This window comes from Phlebotomus papatasi, chromosome 2, assembly GCF_024763615.1.
Source record: "Phlebotomus papatasi isolate M1 chromosome 2, Ppap_2.1, whole genome shotgun sequence".
Lineage (NCBI taxonomy): Eukaryota > Metazoa > Arthropoda > Insecta > Diptera > Psychodidae > Phlebotomus > Phlebotomus papatasi.
Window position 1 is genome coordinate 8,658,152 of NC_077223.1, and position 16,692 is coordinate 8,674,843.

The 16,692-nt window shown below is 34.0% G+C and overlaps 1 protein-coding gene across 2 annotated transcripts in view; it reads left to right on the forward strand.

Moving 5' to 3' along the window:
* The first annotated feature begins 37 nt into the window (after positions 1–37).
* Positions 38–16,692, forward strand: part of LOC129803635 (neurogenic protein mastermind) — a 123,079-nt gene continuing 106,424 nt past the window's right edge. The window contains exon 1 of one of the 2 annotated variants that reach the window (XM_055850345.1): positions 38–410. The gene's annotated coding sequence lies outside the window, so the exon portion shown is untranslated. Of the gene's footprint in view, positions 411–11,179; positions 11,479–16,692 lie in introns of those variants that run through there. The other variant, XM_055850346.1, reaches the window with a different exon arrangement.

Below are 16,692 nucleotides of genomic sequence, written 5' to 3' on the forward strand. Positions count from 1 at the left end.
TATTTTCCGCTACGCGGCGCCACAGGTATCAATTCGGCCTCTTCAGTTTTTGCTCGCTCTTCGTGAGTGTCGCGTCGTTTTTGGTGTGTGGTGCTTCTTCAAATAAATTTAATTTCCTCAAAATAGCACCAAATTTGCATGGTGTCTGTGCAAAAAGTGACTTTTCCGTTTTTCCGGACACACTTGAACACCTTTTCAGTGCTTTTTAATGTGATTGTTAGTCGTGAGAGGATTTTTAGAGGGATTCTTTTCTTGGCTCTCTGTTTCTCTGTCGCTCTCTTGACAGTTGACAACAAACGACAAATTTTCCCTTCGAACACGATTTTCTTGGTTTTTCGAGTGATTTTCAGTGGTTTTTCATCATGTAGCTGAAGAAAGGAGTCTCTATTGGTGGTATTTGGGATTACCAGGTGAGTAAAGTGCATAGAATTCAAAGAAAATTGATGTTTTTGGGCAAAGAGAGAGGGTTCACTTGTATGAATGAAGCATAAGTTTTGTGGTTGGTGAAGCATATGCATCTTCGATGGAGATTCAAAAAAAATTCCACTATTTTATTTTTTAAAGTTAATATTTTTTTTTAGATTTCAAAGTAGGATTTTTAAAATTATATTTGGATTAAGAAAAAGATAGGAATAAACAGTTCTTATCAAAAAAATGTAGTCATACACAAAAAAATCATATTAAACATTAATTGCTAGGATTTTTAAATTAAGTTTTAAGACTTATAATAATCGTTTTTGGTTTTCTCTGCTCAATGAATCCTGTAAGTCAACATTGTTTAAAGTTTCTTAATTTTTACTCAATTTTTCTTTTATCTTTTTAAATTTTTATTTCACTTTCTAATGCTCTTTTTTCAAGTTTGATTTTTTAGCGAAATATATAAGTAGCTTGAATAAAAATATTTCCTTCGCGTGATTTTTTTTTAAAATGATTATTCTATAAAAAAATTAAAACAAATATCTTTTTATTATAAATCATTTGCCAAAAGTGTTTAACGTGTAGAATAATTTTTGGATCTAGTTTCAAGACACTAAATTTGTCGTAGGGTGGAATCACCACTTCTCGCCAGTGCCCCACTTTTCGCCACCTATATTGAAATTGCTATTTTTCGCGATTTATGAAATAAATGAGCTGCAAACTTATTTGTATTTTTACTGCTGCTACGTATAAAGTCGAAAAATAATAATTATTCGTTTTGAATTGGCGATTTTGAGCATTTTTAAGAGCAATATTTTAAGCAAGTGCATCGAATCTAATATTTCTTACCAGTTAAGTGTCATCGAATTTTTATCAAGCAAAATATACCTTTTTGGATAAATAATTTGACTATTGAATATTTAATTACACTTGTGGAATACATGAAATTTGTATTTATTTAATTAATATTTCATTTTACATTATTTTTATATAAAAATGAGGCATGGCGAGAAGTGGTAATATTCTGCAATTGATTTTACCACCTGTCGCCATATCTTTTCAATAGGCGACGCTAACTTCACTTCGTACATTCTCAGTTGTCAAATCTGCATTGTTTACTTTCTGCAAAAGCCCCATAATTTGATTTCTCAAATAAAAGTGAAGAAAAATCATTTAAAGAGAGTAATAATAAAGTGATCACAAGGAAAGAGAAATGGTGAATGTATTCTTTTCATAGCATTGCCTAAAATAACCGAGTGTGGTTCTTTTTAAGAGGGTGGCGAGAAGTGGTTACAAATTTTACAAAACTGGCGAAAAGTGGTAAAAAGTGGCGACGAAATGGTTATTTTTGCATTATTAATAAAAATCAGTTTTTTAAGTAGTCCAGCGTTATGTTCTAGGATTATTGTTTTCACGTATCTAGAGCCAATACATCTAAGTAACTTTGTGTCAAATTTGACTTATCTTGTAACAAGGATTCAAAAGTTATGATTAAATAAATTTAATTTTTTCCTAAACATGGGGATAGCCGGTTATTCCACCCTAGTTCAGCATTAAATTGTAGGATCATTGTTTTCACGTATCTAGAGCTAATACAGTAGATTCTCGCTTATCCGTGAGAGCGGGACCAAAATATCATACGGATTTTGAGAGTGATACCCATTAAATTGTGTGAAATCCAACATTTTTTTTGTTTACATTGAAAATTTATGGAGTGAATCCTGACCTGACTGAATCCAACAGTCTACCAACAGTCTAACACTTAGTCTAACAGTCTAACATTTAGTTTTTTTTGCATACTCTAGAACAGGGGTGTACAAGAACCGTTTGAAACTGTATAAACGTCAAAATAAGTTTGTTTAGGTAGCGTTTTGACGCATTGACGTACAAGTTTTATTTGACATTTGTTCGGTTTCAAACGGTTCTTGCGCACCTCTGCTTTAGAGATTATACAATGCAAAAAAAAATTTAAAAAAATGTCGCTTTGACGAAAGAGATTGATATGTTTAAAGACGAGGAGGTTGCAGAGGACTAACTGATGGTTTATTGAACCCCAAAAAAATTATAATAACTTATACATTGACATTCCATAATGCAAACTGTTATACTATTAACCCATTAGCGTTATTGAACACTTCAGAGATCATGTGCAAAAAACTTTAGGAGAATTCCTTAAGGGCAGGAACTATGAGAACGAAGGTGGCCAAAATAAGCCACCAAAGCTATTTTTTAAAATTTATTTTAAAAAGTGTTAAGAATGATTTTAGAGAAGACAAAGAAGATAAACTAACTACAAGGTTCCAAGGAACACTCCTTAAAAAGTAAAAAAAAATGTATTAAAAGTATTACATTTGAAACTTAAGACTTTGGCGCTTGCGAAACTATGCCGAAACTTAGTATACTTAAATTTTTGGTTTCAAGGATCTATTCACTTGAACATTTTATTGAATTGGAACAGAATCTCTTAAGATTGAAAAAATCTACTCCAGAAGAAACTATTAAGAAGTGTTCTAATGTCCTACTTAACAAATATCCACAAGAACCAAGTACCCGTAGTCCCAAAAGCAGGGGCCTATCGACATTTCATATTTCCATATGTTTTTGCATAGAGGCACTGAAGACTATTGGCAAGTTTCTTCCTAAAGAGAATTGACTTATCAGTCTGATATATTTCGAAATCGTGTATTAAAAGCTATCTAAAAATACATATTTCATAATGTTCGCCGAAATAATACAAAAACTACGAGCAAATTTGTTTAAGTCGCGGTGCAATATCTGCAAAATTTTTACAAGGAAAAATGAAAAATAGTTTCACTTTTTATTGGGCTTGATGGGCCCCTGCCCAAAAGAGACGAAAGCGTTAATGGTTTATTGAAAGGTCTTCAAGATAACTTTTAAAATTAAAGGTCCTTTTAGGTGTATTATGAGTTAAAGTTACCCATTTTCATGTTAATTTTACACTTAAAAAGGTGTAAAATTAACATTGAAAATGTTGATATATTTTTACACCTAAAAAGTGAAGTTACGAGGAAAAAAGTTAATCGCACGCTCTTTTTTGTCTCAGTGTATGACGGGAAGATTCGTACTTTTGAATTTTTGAAGGTCAAAATCTAACCACTTTGGAGACTTTAGAGGGTATATTTTTCAACCGATTTGCATAAATTTGGATTTTTTGAAAAGGCCTTGAAATTTCTTATCCATCTATAACGGCGTTATCACACTTGCACATTAAAATTTTAATGTGATTCACATTAATTGTCGCTTGTGAGCATCCAAATATGTTATTTGTGTCTTTGAGTCACTCAATATTTGGGGTTTTTCTATTTATTGATAGAGAAGTGGACTTGGCCTGCAAAAATAAGTTTAAATTTACCTAAAGCATAAATATTTTTCACATTAAAAAATTAAAGAGAAAATCGCATTAATTTTTCGCATTAATGCTCTAAATCAATTTATATTAAATTTTGCGGGCCAAGTCTACCTTTTTATCAACAAATAGATCAAATTTTGAATATAAAATGATTCAAACACACAAATTACACATTTGAACTCTCACCAGCGACTATTAATGTGAATCATATAAAAATTTTAATGTACAAGTGTGATAACACTGTAACAGTCGCAATCTTTAACGAATTGGTCAAGTAATCGTAATTGATTTTTTTAAATATCCCTTTTTATTTGTACCGTCGTTGCGGGTGACTTTGCACGTTTTTTCGCTATTTTTCAACTTTACCCTCTAAAAATGAACAGTTAAAGTGAAGGGAGGGGGGTGAATGGATAAAATTATTTGTGTTCAGTTGTTAATGAATGGATTTCGTGCCACTAACATTAATTTTATAAAATTTTACTACGTTAAAAAAAATCAAGAAAAAAGGCTTGCACTTGGGATAAGGTGCGGGTGACTTTGCACTTTTTAATAAATTTTAAAAAATCAACAATTTCTGATAATAAACGACAATGAAGATCTTCACATCTAAGGGTAAGATGCACGAGATCTACAAGATGACGTGGTCGCCATCTTGATTTGACGTTTCTGTCCGCCATTTTGAATAACTGTCAAACCCTAAAACTGGTCCGATTTGGTTGAAATTTTAGTATGTTCTAGCTGATGTCAAGACCTTTCTAAAACGTATCTATGTTCCAGTCTACGTCAGGTATTTACCTTGATACAGAGGCTCAAAGTTTAAAATTTTGTAATACTCATATTTTGGCGCTCTTTATTCTTTAATCTTCAATATTTGAAACCTAAACGAAATGCCTTAGTAACCATTAAATATGGTTGGGGCATTAATTTTATATATTTATTTACTCTAATATAATTTAAAAAAAAAAACGAAAAGTGCATTTAATTAATTTTTTTTTATTTTTCACCTTTGCGAAAACAGTTTTAAGATTCTCAAATAATGCGCTGTTATAAACAAAAACATTACTTTTCTTTTTGTTTGTTTGTTAGATCTCATCGCCTAACGATGGCGCTGTCTTTTTTGTGATAGTTTTGATAAAAGAAGCTCCCTGTAGTTCTGTATTCATGAAAATGTCAAAATTTTGAACTTGGAGCCCCTATATCTAGGCAATCACTTGACCTAGGTCGGATTTTATATATGTTCTGAAAAGGCCTTGACATCAGCTACAACATACTAAAATTTCAGCTCAATCGGATAAGTTTTTTGTTTTGACAGTTATTCAAAATGGCGGACAGAAACGTCAAATCAAGATGGCGACCATACCATCTTGTAGATCTCGGTCATTTTATCTTAAGTTCGCACAAAATTGGATAATTTTTAGCCAAATACTTCTATAATAAAGCTTTAGAAAGACCAATATATGCAATTTTATAACATAAATCATGTGTTCTTAGGAAGATAATAGGAAAAAATATATATTTTAATAAAAATAATCAACAAAATCGAAGTGGATTATTCTAGCCAGATAAATTTAGATTGGATTTGGGCAATTTACTACTCTGAAATCGATTTTGGAATTGCACCTTCAGATAACTTTTTCACGGAGGCATTTTTTGACAAAATACCTATATTAGCATTTCATTGACTATTACTGAAACTACAAGAATCCTTTTGGGGATCATTGTACCTTACTTGGTACATAACATATCCCTATATACTTTGACATGGTTGACCGGATTGGCGAACACTATCAATAAGTGCTAGAATTTATGAAAGTCTTACGGACAGCAGAGTGCAAAGTCACCCGCAACGACGGTACATAAGCATATTTCTAGTAAAGAATTTTTTGTGATTTGTGAATCAATTTAATCGGTAATAAACCGGTATTCCTCCAAAAATCTTCCCACAAAATAATTCATAGACTTCATAAAGAGTTCTCTATCGTTAGTTCGAGCATTCTGCAAAGCTGGGACGCTTTTCATCTGTGGGAAGTGCATTTTAAAATAATTAAGCGAAAATTTAAGGAAAATCCCAGTTAGGCCTGGAAATATTTTTGTGTATTGTATATTGTTTTGCATACCTTTTTGAATTTAATACAGAAAAATACGAAGCTTCTAATTAAATGAAGGTAATGTTTATTTAATTAACCATTTTTCATATGATGATTTTTACAAGTGATCAGTCCGCAGGAACAGTCTCTGATTTTATTTATTGTTTTATCTAACACCATAAAATGTTTTCGTATTAGATCAACCTTCCTGTTTATGCTCTTCAGTTTAGTTTTGAGAGTAAAGTTAGTCGGATTTCTTCCAGTGAATTGTTTTTCTCGTTCATGCCAATGCGGAAAAAGTTGTGCAAGGTGATAAGAGAGCAATTGGGGAAGTATTCCCTTGAAGATCATTGATCGAGGGGCGCTCTCGTGGCTTCGTTATTATGTTTTTTTTTTTGTCTGATTACTCTCGGGAAGTACGTCTCGGGTGGGATTCGTGTGCACGAGGGGTGCATAAATGGGAAACATGTGGCAGACTATGCTCAGGGGTTTCTCCCAAAAAGGGAAGAGTGAGCATTTTCGAAGAGACGGATGTTGCTCTTACAGGCCAAAAGACCAGCAGCAAGTTGCATTTCCCTCCCGCTCGATTTCTTCCCAAACTCGCTACTTCTGGGCGTCTTTTTGTGAATCTCTTCGTCTTCCTGGATTTCTGCTCATAACTTGTGTTTTTCAAAACTTTCAAACCACGACAGAGGACAATGTTTTCAGAAGAAAAAAATGGGCATCTGGTGCTTTCAGTCGAAGGTGCCATTGGCCTCTTCCCCTTCGTGAAAGACCTCAAGATGTGTTCCCTCCTCAATACTCAAATCCAGCCACAAGCAAAGCAAGACACAGCAAAAGTCACAACAAGAAAAAAAACAGCAATTTCTCGACCTTTTTCAGCTATTTACTAATGATTTCAGAGGGATTTTATTGCTGTCGAAGGTACAATATTATTTTAAGGGACTTTGGGACACAAACTACGTCTTCATAATTGACTGCAAGATTGACTTTGAACGAATTCAAGTATGTTTTTCTTGAATTTATCGAATCGTTCTTCGCATAAACTTGCTAATTGTGCACGGAGACATAATTTGTGGGTATAACTCTTTTTTTTTTCATCGTCTGCGAGAAGCAAAGCATATTTTTTACCGAATTCTTGCAAATATTTTGTGACCAAGGCAATTTGGGGAATGTTATTTACAATTTAAGCCAAAAGTATGTGATATTTTTAAAATAGTCTGGTTGTCGCTTTAAATTATTGTTTAAATTGCAAGAGTTTTTTTTTTTTAAAGGAAAATCATCCATTAGCAACAATGTTTCAAAAGTTCGAAAAATACCAATTAGGGGAGACTGGGGCAAAATTTGTCAAAACGGAAATTTCAATATTAACTATTTTTTTTTAAATAAAAGAGACTGTGGCTTGAAATTTTTATTACAGATAGCCTTCATGAACCTTCTTAAACTTACAAAGTTTTTAAGGGATTCGAGGAAGGATTATGTAAAATAAAAAAATAATGAAATTTTGAGCCCTATTTTTGGAATATTTGGCTTATACAAAATATCAATACTGATTAGCTCAATTTAAGCACATTTCTCGTTAAGATAGAGAAAAATTATCTCTGACAAAGTTGTAGAGGAATAAATTTCCTATAAAAATATGTCTATTTGATATTTTTAATGTTTGCGAGAGTAAAACATCACAAATTATCCGAAGACTGACAAAATTTGCCCCAGCAATTTTGAGAATCTTCACAAAATCGACTTTTATGGCTCGGGCACACCTTTTAGATCAAGAAAATTTCATGAAGTCGAATTTCGGATCCCTTTCTTTCTCACATGTTTTGCATAATGTCTATCTTATTCTCTCGCACTCTTCTTCTTCACTTAAACATCACTCCAAATTCAATTTAGCTCAATCGAATTTGGTATGCGAAAGAATGAGATAAACATATGCAAAAACATATGAGAAAGAAAGGGTTTCGAATTTCGAATTCATGAAATTTTCCTGATCTAAAAGGTGTGCCGAAGACATTAGAAAATCATTCGAAAATCACATTTCTTTCGGGATAGAGGAAAATAGTCTTCTGCAATGTTGTAGAGCAGTAAATTTCCTATAAGAATATGCTCATTATAAAACGTTTAAATTTTCTCAGAACTCGTGAAAGAATTAAATATGCGTTTTGATAAGTTTTGCCCCAGTCTCCCCTATTGGTGTTTTTCTTCAACATTTCTGGTTATTTCTCATAAACGATCTCATTATGAAAAACCTGGTTATGAATTCTTAAACTAAAACAAATTCTAAAATTTTCAGACGGTTTTTTAAAGCTGCATATAGGGTAGAGGTACCACTTAAGTGCCATGTTAAATTTAATTCCATTTTTAATAAGATAGTTTTTTAGTTAATATTCTTGATTTTAACATTTGAAACAAAGGAGCATCATCTCTACGAAAAAGATGTAGCGAGAAATGCCTTGAAAGGCTCCCGGAAAGGTCAGGGAATGAGCGAATCCGCACGAACTTGGAGTATCGAAGTCAACTCACTTTAATGAATGATATGGAAAGTTTCCGGGCTTCTGTGACATTCTACGTTTCCCTTACATGAACAGGAAGAGGATTTGGTAAGATTGTTTCATCAAATGAAGAACAATGGGCATCCTGTTGAGGCGGATTAGCTGTCCAAATTTACAGTCAAGTTGGCCAAATTAATAAACAAGTTGTCCAAAATAAGAGCCAAGGTCACCTCTACTTATCAATTCATTTTTAAACGTATTAAAACTAATTTTAATAAAAATAAGACGATAAATAGCTTGCTAAGTTTCTAAACAACCCTTCTGAAAAGAGAGTAACAAGAAATGTCAATTAGTATAGAAAATATCGCACTTCAAACTTGGAACTTCGATGCTTATAAGCAGACTGTCCAAAATTATGAGCACTTCCCCTATTCTGTATTGAAAGTGATGACAAAGCGTCCCAGGCTTTGCGAAATGCTCGAACTCGTGACTTAGATGCTATACCTCAAGAGTATTTTAGCATGATTTATCATTCACCAGTTCTCAACCGATTTGAACCGATTCATAAATCATTCAAAAGATCCTCCAAAATTCTTTTAAAAGTAAATAGAATTGATTTTTGGATAAGAATTATTTATCGATTATGAACCGGATCATTATCGGTTCAAAACCACTGAATTCAGAGTCACTGAATTTAAATTCTGCACATTAATTCATTACAAGCTCAATTGATTTAGATAGAGTAACTATCCAAGAAAACAAATTGGCAACTAGAATTCAAATCAGGAAAGAGGATGGAGGTCAATTTTAACAAATTCAACGGGATGTCAAATTTTCCGTCCGCCATTTTGAGCAAAAATTTTGCATGACTTTTCGCGAAGCGAGAAAAGAACAGCAAATTCAATCTCTGTCAAGCTATTTTTTCCAAGTAATTGAAGGACTAAAGTAACCAAAAATCCATTCCCGACAGAAATTCGAATATCAATTGCCCAGAAATAAATCATCTAAAATCAGTCAATTTGCGTATGATGTATAATACAATGGTAAGGAATGGGTTAAGAGTTTGTAATTATAACGATTTCAAATTGATTTTCGTTCTATTATGTCATCCTGTGCATGAGAACGTATTTCTTTTAGGGTAAATTCTTTAAAGTCGGACAACGCTGGCTACGTACTCACTGAAAGCTGCACAATGAAAGCTGGATTTTCACACAAAAACATTTTAAGTTGAGCCATGTTCCCGGTTAAAATTTCCTTTAGGTCAGCAAAAATTTTTGTAGCGTTAACCCTTTAACGACGAGACACTTTTTACGGACTGAAAATTAACAATAAAAATTAAACTGGGAAACATAATCAATGATAAGTCTTACATCTAACCTTGGAAAGTCCAACAGAGGCTGTTTCGGTGTGTTTTGTGCTTCAATGAACGATAGGGACAAAAATAGCCCAAAAATTTAAGTAATTGTTCTGACAATACCAACAAATAATATTTTTCGCTTTAATGAAAAATATTACGTATGAGTATTGTAGTTTATATTGCCAAAAGGGTTTAGCTTAAAAAAAATTCGAAGTATAAAAAATAAATAAAATCAATTATGAATTTGAGAATTTAAAAATCCGCCATTTTTGAGCTTAAATATTTACTACATAGCAAATAGCTAGAGACTTCCAAAGAATATTCTAGATTCCTTCAACCTTCTATTTTACAATTATGTACAGACGTACGAAAAAAATAATTTTAGGTAGTCAGGGAAAATTATTTTCTTTATGGGACACCGGTGTTCCAATCGTCCTTAAAGGGTTAAAGGGGTTAAATGTGTTCGTATCGAATCGCATTACTTTTCACTGTTTTATTTTCACGGAAGGTGGGAGTGATAACTTAGAAACTCACCTACGAGAAGGTTTAGTTTCACTATGGGATGCAGGTGCAACGTTCTGGCACTAACATAGGGGGCGCTAGAGTCGGGTAGCCTAATTATTACGAAAAATAACAATTACTCAACTTTTAAATGACCACATCGATTATTTTAAAAGCAAATCGATAGATTTCAAATTAATTTTGAAAATTAAATTCATTATTATTTATTAATGTAATTATTCATTATTCAATTATTATTCAATAGTTTATCTTAGATTTGCGTGTTTTGTAACGTTTTGAACAAGCAATTGATAAAATGTTTTTTTTTTCTCAATCTCACACTCTCTGTTATCGAATTTGATAATTATTTTATTTGATTTTCTCTGTGTCAATAATTGGGAATTTTCCTAATTTAGCAAAGGATTTGAGGGAGGAATAGGACAACCGGTCAAATGTCCTTGCGAATGTCGGGGGAGGGGGTAGGATGAATGTGAATGAAGGAGACGGCCGAGGTGTACGGCCTGTTCTTGCGTTCAGTGAATTGAAGTGTGTACGTGATTTTGTGGGATCGTGGCGTGAATGTGTGCGAATAAGAGCACAAGAGAGAGAGAGAGAGAGAGAGGGAGAGGGTGAACTCAAGAGGTGGAATGTGCAGGAGAGTGTGGAATTGATGATGTATGTAAGAAGAATTATCACCTGTCCCTATCTGGCTCACAGAGTGAAGACGACGATTGTGTTGTGTGTGTGTGTGAGTGAGATGCAGATCCCAAAGTTGAGAGCCTGCGTCATTGGAGTACGCAAGTGTGAGCGAGAAAAAAGAACAAACTGTGACGCTCTTTTGCGCCATTTGACGGGTGCGAGTGAAAGAGGGAAATTGAAAGATGAGGTTAGTGTGAGCGAGATGGGTGATACTTTTTTGAAAAAAAAAAAAAAAAACTGACGTACACACAGAGAAAACGACTTTGGGTTAGAAAGAAAGACAATATAACAGCACTTGGCAGCAGAAGCAACACACAATTACCGCACGATCCAAATCTCATATGGAGTACAATAAAATATTGAGGAGGGAAAGAGAGAAAATTGAAAAGCTTCTTTCAATCCAATATCGACTCTGATCCGAGACGGAGTGTTTAGCTTTTTTTTTGCTCTCGTGGGCTTGTTTCTAACACCGCACGAAGTACAGGCGACAACGTCTCCATTCTCGGTGGAACTTTTCACGCTGGATTTTTTCCTTCAAATATTTTATTACCTAATGTAATTTTTATTTTTCCTCTTCCTAAATAGTATCTATAATCTTTTTTTTTTGAGTATTTTTTTAACTATTTCTCGATGATAATTTTTGTGTGTGAACAGAATGTGAAACAGTTTGCAAAAAATTCATTTTTGTTTTGGATTTTTTTGGCGCGAGTTTTTCTGTGTTGGGGAAATTTATTTTTTTTTGTATATAGTTTTTGAGATGTGGGGAAAAAGGCGTGCAGTGTGATCAAAGTTGGTGGTATTGGGTGGAAAAACATTCAACAATTGGTTTAATTGGTGTTTCCTAATTAGAGAGATTGATAGTGGCAAGAATTTGTTGCTTTTTCCACGTCTTTTTCCTCTCCTTGCCATTTTTTTTAATCATATTTTTGCCTTGTCCTCAAATTCATTTCAATGATTCTACACGATACATTTCAATACACAACTTTTAGACGAGTTGGTGCTAAAAAAGGGGGAAAATAAGTCTTGGTTTAAAAATTGTGCAAGACACAGTGCTTCTCAGGCGATAAATTGGTGAAAGACGTTGAATATATATAAAAAAAAAAATGCAAGTAGGAAATAGTGTGATCACGCGAAATGATTGTTTACAAAATTCCTAGCATAAGTCGCTTTTTTTTATGCTGAAATTACGATTGAGTAAGGTTTTTGGGGGTTTTTGCTGTGCAAGTATTATTTAATTTGGTTAGGAAAGAAATTTTGAATGTTTTGTTGTGTGAGCGTGATGGATTATATTGTGATCTTGTTGTGATCTGCTGAACCCCGGCTGACCAGTAGCGGTAAACGGTTTGTGTACAGATCTAGCGCTCCGATATTCGAATGATAGCTGTCAAACATTCGAGAAATTCATTGTTGTATCTTTATCTGTCATTTTTACCCTCAAGATCATCCAGAAAACGGAGATTTGAGTGTAATTATTTGACTAAATTCCCATGATTTTCCCACTAAATCGTTTCTTGGCTTAAGTCTAGGGACGGATTAGTCATAATCTGATGGAAATGTAACCTAAACAGTATTTCGATTATACAGTACGATTCCAATAGAATCAACCTGTAAAAATTTTAAATACCGTGAAAAATTATGTGAAATTCTAGGTTTATTAGGGTAAGTGTGCCAAATTTCGGCATAGTTGTAAATAAGCACCGTAGCCCTAAGTTTGAAATGCAATATTAGGTGAGATTCTTAACAATCTCACCTACTATAATCCTAACAAAATTTCATGTCCGATCGCACCTAAACTTTGAAAAAAAAAAAACGTGTTTTGACACTTCCTGATCCTGAAAACCGTTTCCATCCGTTCGTTCGTTTGTTCGTCCGTCTACCCGTCCGTCTGGTTTTTGGAGCTTAATAGCTCCAAAACTAAGAAAGATATCGACTTACGGTTTTCGGCAAAGGTTAATCGAGTGCAAATTGCAACTTTCCGCCATTTTGACTACCTCCTTTTTTTTGTTTTCTCAATAGCTCCGCTCCTATAGCATCGATCGGGCTCAAATTTTAGTGTGTTATAGCTGGGCCTTACACATTTCGATCGATACCGAACTTAAGGTCCCCAGGTCAATTCTGAACATCTTTTTGGTAAGATGTAAGATAATTTTCGTTCGTGGTGGTGTTCGCGCTCTTTCGCAAATCACAACCTGGGGTGAAATGATAACTGTCCCATAGCAATGTATCGCTAGTGTCGAGTATCGATTATGGGCGATCGAGATGATGACTTGCATTTTTTGTCGCTAGTGTCGATAATTATCGCTAATAATTTATCGACACCTCTGGAACTGTCGATTTGTACCCTCGAAGTGAAATTTAGGGAATATTTTACATTTTTTTAGTACGAAAATACTTTACTTTTATTTTTTAAATTTATATTTATTAAAGTTTTTTAATAATAAATAATTCTCATGAAATTATTATTTATTCTGGATCCATTATAAAATGCGGAATTGCGCGGCAAAATCTTCGACAAATCGAATAGGAAAATTTTTCTGTTGATTCTGTTCAACAAAAAAAAAATATTTTCGGACCGGCCGGGAAAGGCTCATCATAGGAAGCTGCTACCATATATTCTGTGATTGAAGCTACAACACTTGAGGCACTTTCCAGGAAGTTGAAGAAGTTTTCATGGACTCCTTATCATGAAATCGAACCTCACTAGCAGAAAGTTAAGAGTTGTAGAAGGTAGTCGCAGGTAGAAAGTAAAAATAAATATGCATAAATAGATAGAAATTATATTGAGATGTTAGTTTTTTACTTGCAAATATTCCGGAAGCTCCAGAGTTGTTTTTATGTCACCACGTTCTCGTCTTCGTTCCAAATGAAATATGGGCTTTATCAGCAACGCAATTTCCGTGAAAAATCATTTATAGGTTGATTACTTTAACTTAAAATTATTAAATTTACTGAAAAAACTTATTGCAAAATCAAAACAAATGACTAGTGAGGTTATGTTTCACTGTCCCAAAGTGTCACAATAACGAGCCGACAGTGCGTGAAGAGCCGACACTCATTTCGTCTCATCATTTGTATCTAACGATACTACCCGTCAAATCATTGCTCTACCTGCCGATTTTACTCGGAGGTTTTTTGAATTTTAACGGTATATTCTAGTACATTCAGAGAAAATCTGCAGATTCTCGGCAGAATTTCTCCCCAGAAAATTTGCATAACCTCCATTACTTCACAAAAATATTGTTGATTTATGAAGAAACTGTAGAAGTTATAAAGAAAATTGTATGCTCTGCTTAACAAGCATTACCGATTACACATTTTAGATACGTAAAAAAACTGCGAGCAAAAATACTAATTTCTTAAAAATCGCCAATCGAATGATACAAAAACACGAAATTTTGGTCGACACTCTGTTTAAAGTTTTCACTTCACTTTTCTCTACTTGTAACACGGCGTCGCAGAATTCATTATTTTATATAAACACCGTGATATCACTAAGAATAACTCTATAGAATTTTGCAAACTTCAGTGAAAAATTTTTCCATCTCTTCTGACACATCTTGTCTGGAAAGTCTGGAATGTAGAAAAAATCTACAGAATATCTACAGAAATTCGTCCAGAGATTCGTCAGAAAATCTGCCGAAATATTCTGACGAATTTTGTCCCAAGCCCAAATAAAATTCGTAAGAATATCTACAGAATTTATCTGCAGATATTCTGTAGAGGTGTAGATTTTCTCTACAGAAATCTTAAAGATATCTGCAGATATTATTTGACGGGTAGAGATTCGATAGTGTCAAATCGATACTAGCAAGAGTCAAACTTATCATTTCACCCCTGAATAAAGAGTGAAGAACCCAGCTGGCACAAAATTGAAATGAGTCGATTACACTCACTTATTTAATGGATAAAAATATTATTTTTGCTTTTTCTCAAACTTGAATAGTTATATTAAGTTACTGTAGTGACTATATTACGGAAATAAAAATAAAAATATTATTTTAAGTGGATTAGTCATAAACGATCCAGATAGCGAAGCGCCCGGATTAGCACACTTGACTATATTTATTGCATTTGGGCGATTATCGTGGGTTGAATTTTACCAATTCTGCAATTGAATTGATTCCTTTTCAATTGAAAGTTGATTTTTTCAGTGGTTGTTATTCGAAATTTCAACTGGTTCAGTTCAACTAATAGAATTCAACTTGCCAATTTCATCTTATTTTTACAGTGTACGCTATCTCCGATTTTTCCGTTTTAGTGTAAAAAATTGATTTTTCACGTGATAATGCTTAGAAAACCACTCAGATGCCAATTTGACTTCTTCTACTCGACCAAGACACTTAAAATAGGGTTTAAATGGAAAGTCTCACAAAATACAACAATTCTTTGATATCGTTGAAGTTCATCAAATGAACACTTGGGGCGCTCTGGTCGAAAAAACGAGTTCAGAAACAAACAACCTCGATTATCTCGGCTTCTGAGTAATCGATGAGATCATGTTCTATGGGAAAATTATAGAGTACATTCTGGTCTACATTTCACCCGGATATCACTTTTCTGTCACTCCATCCAAATCTTTGATATTTTGGTTTAAATACAAAATTTGTTTAATTTCACGAATTTGACTCAAGATAACTGAATGGCATCCTCCAACTCCAGCTCTAAATCGAATTTGCGAGTTAGCCCACATTAAGAATCTCACCTACAATAAGCTGATCTAGGCTTATCATTAGCTTTTTACTCTAATTAACATTAAACTTAGAAGTGGTTAGCTAAACTTGATGTTTCTTAATTGGAATCCTAATAATTTAATTTTCTTTCATATTCTCGCTATGAGGAGGCATGGCTAATTAGGTGAGATTCTTAACAATCTCACCTACTATAATCCTAACAAAATTTCATGTCCTCCGATCGCGCTCAAACTTGGCCAAAATGTGTTTCGCCACTTCCTGATCACGAATATATGGGGGGCTAAGTTACGTTCCCGGCCGGCCGGCCGGCCGTCCGGCCGCTCTTTGGAGGTTAATAGCTCCTAAACTAAAAAAGATATCGACTTGCGGTTTTTGGCAAAGGTTAAATATCGTATGAAAATTGCAACATGGTGCATTGACCCCCCACCCCCCACCCCTAATTCCGCCATTTTGAAGACCCCCCTTTTCTTGTTTTCTCAATAGCTCCGCCCCTATGGCATCGACCGGGCTCAAAATTTAGTATGTTATAGCTGGGCCTTAGAGCTTTCCATCAATACCAAACTTAAGGTCCCCCGACCCCCCTGACCCGAGCTATAAGGGTCCAAAAAAAATTTCTTAAAATGGCCATAACTCCGGTTCTAATTGTCAGAATTTAAAAAGTGAGGGCTTTTTGGAAAGCCCTCGTGAAATGCCACTTTCCCTTCTAACATCGCAAGTTCATAAAACCACCGCTAGGGGCGCTATTATTAAAAAGAAAATTTTTAAATCTTAAAAGTTAAATAACTCAAAAATTCCTTATGCAATCGGGCTGAAATTTTAGTATGTTGTAGCCGTTGATTATACCTATCAAACAAAAAAAACCTTAAGTCGATCCATAACCCCTGACCCGAGCTATAAGGGGTCAAAGTTCGAACATTGACCGGCCTCTATCTCCGGTTCTAATTAACATATCGACATAAATTTTACCTTTTTGGTTTCGTCTCGATGAACACTTTCAGATGGAAGTTCAAAAAGTCACCACAGGTGGCGCTGTGATAGCGTCAAAATTCATCGAAATTCAAAGACATTTTTCTCAAAA